The sequence below is a fragment of the Panulirus ornatus genome, chromosome 18 (assembly GCF_036320965.1).
Source record: "Panulirus ornatus isolate Po-2019 chromosome 18, ASM3632096v1, whole genome shotgun sequence".
Classification (NCBI taxonomy): Eukaryota; Metazoa; Arthropoda; class Malacostraca; order Decapoda; family Palinuridae; genus Panulirus; species Panulirus ornatus.
Genome location: NC_092241.1, coordinates 23,216,541 through 23,226,244, shown reverse-complemented (window position 1 = coordinate 23,226,244; position 9,704 = coordinate 23,216,541).

Genomic DNA, 9,704 nt, shown 5'->3' with positions numbered 1-9,704 from the left:
TTAGAGCCAAAACATCCAGGTTCTTTTCCTCAAACATTCTACCTACTTTTCCTTTTTTCTCATCTTGGTTACATCCACAGAAATCAAGACACCCCAATCTGAGCGTTCGAGGAGGATGACCACTCCCTGCGTGACTCCTTCTTCTGTTTCCCCTTTTAGAAAGTTAAAATACAGGGAGGGGAGGGTTTCTGGCCTCCCGCTCCCGTCCCATTAAATCGCCTTCTACGACATGTGAGGAATGCGTGGGAAGTATTCTTTCTCCCCTATCGCCAGGGATAATATACATTTTCAACTTTCTAAAAGGGGAAACAGAAGAAGGAGTCACGCGGGGAGTGCTCATCCTCCTCGAAGGCTCTGATTGGGGTGTCTAAATGTGTGTGGATGTAAACAAGATGAGAAAAAAGGAGAGATAGGTAGTATGTTTGAGGAAAGGAACCTAGATGTTTCGGCTCTGAGTGAAATGAAGCTCAAGGGTAAAGGGTAAGAGTGGTTCGGGAATGTCTGGGGAGTAAAGTCAGGGGTTAGTGAGAGGACATGAGCTAGGGAAGGAGTAGCACTACTCCTGAAACAGGAGTTGTGAGAGTATGTGATAGAGTGTAAGAAAGTAAATTCCAGATTGATATGGGATAATTGAAAGTTCATGGAGAGAGATGGGTGATTGTTGGTGCATATGCACCTGGGCATGAGAAGAAAGATCATGAGAGGCAAGTGTTTTGGGAGCAGCTGAATGAGTGTGTTAGTGGTTTTGATGCACAAGACCGGGTTATAGTGATGGGTGATTTGAATGCAAAGGTGAGTAATTTGGCAGTTGAGGGAATAATTTGTATACATGGGGTGTTCAGTGTTGTAAATTGAAATGGTGAATAGCTTGTGGATTTATGCGCTGAAAAAGACAGGTGATTGGGAATACCTGGTTTAAAAAGCGAGATATACATAACTATACGTATGTAAGTAGGATAGATTGCCAGAGAGCGTTATTGGATTACGTGTTAATTGATAGGAGCGCGAAAGAGAGACTTTTGGATGTTAATGTACTGAGAGGTGCAACTGGAGGGATATCTGATCATTATCTTGTGGAGGCGAAGGTGAAGATTTGTAGAGGTTTTCAGAAAAGATGAGAGAATGTTGGTGTGAAGAGAGTGGTGAGAGTAAGTGAGCCTGGGAAGGAGACTTGTATGAGGAAGTACCAGGAGAGATTGAGTACAGAATGGAAAAAAGTGAGAACAAAGGGGGTAAGTGGAGTGGGGGAGGAATGGGATGCATATATTGAAGTAGTGATGGCTTCCGCAAAATATGCTTGTGGCATGAGAAGCGTGGGAGGTGAGAAGATTGGAAAGGGTAGTGACTGGTGGGATGAAGAAGTAAGGTTATTAGTGACAGCGAAGAGAGAGGCCTTTGGACGATTTTTTCAGGGAAAAATGCAAATGAGTGGGAGATGTATAAATGAAAGAGGCAGGAGGTCAAGAGAAAGGTGCAAGAGGTGAAAAAGAGGGCAAATGAGAGTTGGGTGAGAGAGTATCATTAGATTTTAGGGAGAATAAAAAGATGTTTTGGAAGGAGGTAAATAAAGTGCGTAAGACAAGGGAGCAAATGGGAACTTCAGTGAAAGGGGCTAATGGGGAGGTGATAACAAGTAGTGATGTGAGAAGGAGATGGAGTGAGTATTTTGAAAGTTTGTTGAATGTGTTTGGTGATAGAGTGGCAGATATAGGGTGTTTTGGTCGAGGTGGTGTGCAAAGTGACAGGGTTAGGGAGGATGATTTGGTAAATAGAGAAGAGGTAGTAAAAGCTTTGCGGAAGATGAGAGCCGGCAAGGCAGTAGGTTTGAATGGGTTGCAGTGGAATTTATTAGAAAAGGGGGTGACTGTATTATTGACTGGTTGGTAAGGTTATTTAATGTATGTATGATTCATGGTGAGGTGCCTGAGGATTGGCGGAATGTTTGCATAGTGGCATTGTACAAAGGCAAAGGGGATAAGAGTGAGAGCTCAAATTCTAGAGGTATAAGTTTGTTGAGTATTCCTGGGAAATTATATGGGAGGGTATTGATTGAGAGGGTGAAGGCATGTACAGAACATCAGACTGGGGAAGAGCAGTTTGGTTTCAGAAGTGGTAGAGGATGTGTGGATCAGGTGTTTGCTTTGAAGAATTTATGTGAGAGATACTTAAAAAAGTAAATGGATTTGTATGTAGCATTTATGGATCTGGAGAGGGCATATGATAGAGTTGATAGAGATGCTCTGTGGAAAGTATTAAGAATATATGGTGTGGGAGGCAAGTTGTTAGAAACAGTGAAAAGATTTTATCGAGGATGTGAGGCATGTGTACGTGTAGGAAGAGAGGAAAGTGATTGGTTCTCAGTGAATGTAGGTTTGCGGCAGGGGTGTGTGATGTCTCCATGGTTGTTTAATTTGTTTATGGATGAGGTTGTTAGGGAGGTGAAAGCAACAGTTTTGGAAAGAAGGGCAAGTATGCAGGCTGTTGTGGATGAGAGCGCTTGGGAAGTGAGTCAGTTGTTGTTCGCTGATGATTCAACTAAGAGTTAATGTGAATAATATCAAGGTTATTAGGTACAGTAGGGTTGAGGGTCAAGTCAATTGGGAGGTAAGTTTGAATGGAGAAAAACTGGAGGAAGTAAAGTTTTTTAGATATCTGGGAGTGGATCTGGCAGCGGATGGAACCATGGAAGCAGAAGTGAATCATAGGGTAGGGGAGGGGGCGAAAATTCTGGGAGCCTTGAAGAATGTTTGGAAGTCGAGAACATTATCTCGGAAAGCAAAAATTGGTACGTTTGAAGGAATAGTGGTTCCAACAATGTTGTATGTTTGCGAGGCGTGGGCTATGGATAGAGTTGTGCGCAGGAGGGTGGATGTACTGGAAATGACATGTTTGAGGACAATATGTGGTGTGAGGTGGTTTGATCGAGTAAGTAATGTAAGAGCAAGAGAGATGTGTGGAAATAAATAGAGTGTGGTTGAGAGAGCAGAAGAGGGTGTTTTGAAATACTTTGGTTACATGGAGAGAATGAGTGAGGAAAGATTGACCAAGAGGATATATGTGTCAGAGATGGAGGGAACGAGGAGAAGTGGGAGACCAAATTGGAGGTGTAAAGATGGAGTGAAAAAGATTTTGAGTGATCGGGGCCTAAACATGCAGGAGGGTGAAAGGCGTGCAAGGAATAGAGTGAATTGGAACGATGGGGTATACCGGGGTCGACGTGCTGTCAATCGATTGAACCAGGGCATGTGAAGCGTCTGGGGTAAACCATGGAAAGTTTTGTGGGGCCTGGAGGTGAAAGGGGAGCTGTGATTTCAGTGCATTATTACATGACAGCTAGAGACTGAGTGTGAACGAATGGGGCCTTTGTTGTCTTTTCCTAGCGGTACCTCACACACATGAGGGGGAGGTGGTTGTTATTCCATGTGTGGGAATAAATAAAGGCAGACAGTATGAATTATGTATATGTGTATATATGTATATGTCTGTGCGTGTATGTATATCTATACATTGAGATGTATAGGTATGTGTATTTGCGTGTGTGGACGTGCATGTATATACATGTGTATGTGGGTGGGTTGGGCCATTCTTTCGTCTGTTTCCTTGCGCTACCTCGCTATCGCGGGAGACAGCCACAAAGCAAAATTGATAATATTGAATAACATATATATATATATATATATATATATATATATATATATTTTTTTTTTTTTTTTTTTTTTTTTTTTTTTTTATACTTTGTCGCTGTCTCCCGCGTTTGCGAGGTAGCGCAAGGAAACAGACGAAAGAAATGGCCCAACCCCCCCCCCCCCATACACATGTACATACACACGTCCACACACGCAAATATACATACCTACACAGCTTTCCATGGTTTACCCCAGACGCTTCACATGCCTTGCTTCAATCCACTGACAGCACGTCAACCCCTGTATACCACATGACTCCAATTCACTCTATTTCTTGCCCTCCTTTCACCCTCCTGCATGTTCAGGCCCCGATCACACAAAATCTTTTTCACTCCATCTTTCCACCTCCAATTTGGTCTCCCTCTTCTCCTCGTTCCCTCCACCTCCGACACATATATCCTCTTGGTCAATCTCTCCTCACTCATTCTCTCCATGTGCCCAAACCATTTCAAAACACCCTCTTCTGCTCTCTCAACCACGCTCTTTTTATTTCCACACATCTCTCTTACCCTTACGTTACTTACTCGATCAAACCACCTCACACCACACATTGTCCTCAAACATCTCATTTCCAGCACATCCATCCTCCTGCGCACATCTCTATCCATAGCCCACGCCTCGCAACCATACAGCATTGTTGGAACCACTATTCCCTCAAACATACCCATTTTTGCTTTCCGAGATAATGTTCTCGACTTCCACACATTTTTCAAGGCTCCCAAAATTTTCGCCCCCTCCCCCACCCTATGATCCACTTCCGCTTCCATGGTTCCATCCGCTGACAGATCCACTCCCAGATATCTAAAACACTTCACTTCCTCCAGTTTTTCTCCATTCAAACTCACCTCCCAATTGACTTGACCCTCACCCCTACTGTACCTAATAACCTTGCTCTTATTCACATTTACTCTCAACTTTCTTCTTCCACACACTTTACCAAACTCAGTCACCAGCTTCTGCAGTTTCTCACATGAATCAGCCACCAGCGCTGTATCATCAGCGAACAACAATTGACTCACTTCCCAAGCTCTCTCATCCCCAACAGACTTCATACTTGCCCCTCTTTCCAGGACTCTTGCATTTACCTCCCTTACAACCCCATCCATAAACAAATTAAACAACCATGGAGACATCACACACCCCTGCCGCAAACCTACATTCACTGAGAACCAATCACTTTCCTCTCTTCCTACACGTACACATGCCTTACATCCTCGATAAAAACTTTTCACTGCTTCTAACAACTTGCCTCCCACACCATATATTCTTAATACCTTCCACAGAGCATCTCTATCAACTCTATCATATGCCTTCTCCAGATCCATAAATGCTACATACAAATCCATTTGCTTTTCTAAGTATTTCTCACATACATTCTTCAAAGCAAACACCTGATCCACACATCCTCTACCACTTCTGAAACCGCACTGCTCTTCCCCAATCTGATGCTCTGTACATGCCTTCACCCTCTCAATCAATACCCTCCCATATAATTTACCAGGAATACTCAACAAACTTATACCTCTGTAATTTGAGCACTCACTCTTATCCCCTTTGCCTTTGTACAATGGCACTATGCACGCATTCCGCCAATCCTCAGGCACCTCACCATGAGTCATACATACATTAAATAACCTTACCAACCAGTCAACAATACAGTCACCCCCTTTCTTAATAAATTCCACTGCAATACCATCCAAACCTGCTGCCTTGCCGGCTTTCATCTTCCGCAAAGCTTTTACTACCTCTTCTCTGTTTACCAAATCATTTTCCCTAACCCTCTCACTTTGCACACCACCTCGACCAAAACACCCTATATCTGCCACTCTGTCATCAGACACATTCAACAAACCTTCAAAAATACTCATTCCATCTCCTTCTCACATCACCGCTACTTGTTATCACCTCCCCATTTACGCCCTTCACTGAAGTTCCCATTTGCTCCCTTGTCTTACGCACCCTATTTACCTCCTTCCAGAACATCTTTTTATTCTCCCTAAAATTTACTGATAGTCTCTCACCCCAACTCTCATTTGCCCTTTTTTTCACCTCTTGCACCTTTCTCTTGACCTCCTGTCTCTTTCTTTTATACTTCTCCCACTCAATTGCATTTTTTCCCTGCAAAAATCGTCCAAATGCCTCTCTCTTCTCTTTCACTAATACTCTTACTTCTTCATCCCACCACTCACTACCCTTTCTAAACAGCCCACCTCCCACTCTTCTCATGCCACAAGCATCTTTTGCGCAATCCATCACTGATTCCCTAAATACATCCCATTCCTCCCCGACTCCCCTTACTTCCATTGTTCTCACCTTTTTCCATTCTGTACACAGTCTCTCCTGGTACTTCCCCACACAGGTCTCCTTCCCAAGCTCACTTACTCTCACCACCTTCTTCACCCCAACATTCACTCCTCTTTTCTGAAAACCCATACTAATCTTCACCTTAGCCTCCACAAGATAATGATCAGACATCCCTCCAGTTGCACCTCTCAGCACATTAACATCCAAAAGTCTCTCTTTCGCACGCCTGTCAATTAACACGTAATCCAATAACGCTCTCTGGCCATCTCTCCTACTTACATAAGTATACTTATGTATATCTCGCTTTTTAAACCAGGTATTCCCAATCATCAGTCCTTTTTCAGCACATAAATCTACAAGCTCTTCACCATTTCCATTTACAACACTGAACACCCCATGCATACCAATTATTCCCTCAACTGCCACATTACTCACCTTTGCATTCAAATCACCCATCACTATAACCCGGTTATAGGTTAAATATCGTGCGCTGATTGGCGATCATGTTTCAAGAATTATAGGATGTATGTTGCAAGTTGTTCACGATTGCTTCAATCATAATCTATATGTTACAAGTTGTTTGACAATCACGTTTTAAGAATTATGGTTTCCATATTGCACGTCGTTCAGCGATCATGTTTCAACAATTATCGATTATGCGTCGAACGTTGCTTGGCAATTATGCTCCTTTACAGACTATATGTTGCAAACTGCAACATATATATTATATCTTTCACGCTGTTTGGCAATCATGTATCAGCAATTATAGCTAGTATATTGCACGCTCGTTTGGTGATTTCTCAATAGTTATAGGTTATATTTTGACCGTTTCTTGACCATCATATTTCAAGAATTATAGATTATGAATTGTGTGATGGATCATGTTCCACCAGTTATAGGTTATATGTCACACGCTGTTTGGCGATAATGTTTCGATAGCTATAGTTTACATGTCAAAATGCTGGTTGGTGATAATGTTGTACGTTATTACCGATTTTTGCGATAATCATGTAATTTGCAAGCTGTTTGACGACCATGTTTCAACAATTGTAGTTTATATATATGTTGTCTGGCGATTGTTTTGATAGTTACAAATTGAACGTTAGATCATTTTTTCAGCAATTATACATTATGCGTTGAACGTTGCTTGGCGATTATGCTACATATAGTTATATGTTGCACACTTTGACAATAACATTTCAGTTATCATATTATATAATTTTTACGTTTAGCAGTTATTCATCAGCAATCATAGTTGGTAGTTTCACGCTGTTTGGTGATTAAGTGTGAATGACTATAGGTTATATGCTGCACGCTGTTTGGTGACCATATTTCGGCAATTATTGGTTATATGCTGCATGCTTTTTGGCGATCATGTTTGAATAATTATAGGTTATATGTTGCACTGTGCTTGATCATACTTCAACAGTTATAGGAATGACTATGTATAGATAATATTTTGCACGCTTTTTGATCATATTCTGACAATTATAGGTTATATGCTGCACGTTCTTAGGTGATTGTAATTCAACAGTTATAAGTTATATGCTGCATGCTGTTTGTCGATCATGTTTGAATGATTATAGGTTATATGTTGCAAGCTGTTAGGTAATCATGTTTCGATAGTTATAGTTTATATGTTGAACGTTTCTTGACCATCATGCTTCAATAATTATAGCTTATAAATTACATGCTGCTTATCGATTATATTTCAATAGTTATAGGCAATATGCTGCACATTATATTGTTTCATATTTCAATAGTTATAGTTTATATGTTGAATGCTGCTTGATCATGTTTCAAGAATTATAAATTATACGTTGCACGTTGTTTACGATTGTTTCAATAGTTATAGTTCATATCTTGCAATCTGCTTGATGATCGTATCAATAGTTGTAGTTATATGTTGCAAGCTGTTTGACGATCAAGTTTCAATAACTGTTGTTTGAACGTTTCAAAGTGTTCATGTTTCAACAACTCTATACGTTAAATGTTGCTTTGCGATTTGATCACTTATAGTTTATATGATGCACACAGTTTGCTGATTGTTTCAGTAGTTTTTTGTATATATTTCACGCTGTTTGGCAATCATTTATCAGCAGTTACAGTAGGTATGATGAACCCTGTTTGAATGATTATAGGTAATATGCTGCACGCTGTTTGGCGATCATGTTTCAATAATTATAGGTAATATGCTGCGCGCTGTTTGGTGATCATATTTCAATAATTATAGGTAATATGCTGCACGCTGTTTGGCGATCATGTTTCAATAATTATAGGTAATATGCTGCGCGCTGTTTGGTGATCATATTTCAATAATTATAGGTAATATGCTGCACGCTGTTTGGCGATCATGTTTCAATAATTATAGGTAATATGCTGCACGCTGTTTGGTGATCATGCTTCAATAGTTATAGTTTATATGCTAAACGTCTCTTGACCATAATGTTTCAAGAATTATAGCTTATAGCTTATAAATTGGATTTCAAGCTAAAAGTTTGTTTCTAAATTGTTCTTACATTTTTCATATGTATATATATGTATGTGTGTGTGTGTGTGTGTATGTGCATATGTGTGTGTGTGTGTGTGTGTGTGTATATGTATATATATATGTATATTATCCCTGGGGATAGGGGTGAAAGAATACTTCCCACGTATTCCTCGCGTGTCGTAGAAAGCGACTAGAGGGGACGGGAGCGGGGGGCCGGAAATCCTCCCCTCCTTGTATTAACTTTCTAAAATGGGAAACAGAAGAAGATGTCACGCGGGGAGTGATCATCCTCCTCGAAGGCTCAGAGTGGGGTGCCTAAATGTGTGTGGATGTAACCAAGATGTGAAAAAAGGAGAGATAGGTAGTATGTTTGAGGAAAGGAACCTGGATGTTTTGGCTCTGAGTGAAACGAAGCTCAAGGGTAAAGGGGAAGAGTGGTTTGGAAATGTCTGGGGAGTGAAGTCAGGGGTTAGTGAGAGGACAAGAGCAAGGGAAGGAGTAGCAATACTCCTGAAACAGGAGTTGTGGGAGTATGTGATAGAATGTAAGAAAGTAAATTCTCGATTAATATGGGTAAAATTGAAAGTTGATGGAGAGAGGTGGGTGATCATTGGTGCATATGCACCTGGGCATGAGAAGAAAGATCATGAGAGGCAAGTGTTTTGGGAGCAGCTAAATGAGTGTGTTAGCGGTTTTGATATATATATATATATATATATATATATATATATATATATATATATATATATATATATATTTATATATATATATATATATATATATATATATAAATATATATATATATATATATATATATATATATATATATATATATATATATATATATATATATATATATATATATATATATATATATATATATATATATATATATATATGTATATATATATGTTCTTTATAAGAGTGATGCTGTATGTCTCATGTTAGAAAGATGTAGAAAGTCCAGCTCTAGATCTGTTTTAAGTTGCTCACAGATAATCGGTAGGAGAGTGAGATGTCCCTACGGTAGAGAGAGAACTGTGGAGAGAGATTTGTTGGTAGAGTCACTCACTACTGGCTAGCATGACCATTTGACGAAAGGTTGGCTATAGTCACCAACATTGCCAAACTATGCGTTGACGTAATCTTGAAGCAAAAATTTGTATATTAAATTCAACACTGAAATTAAGTAACGGCTGAGACGTTGAAATATACAAACTTTG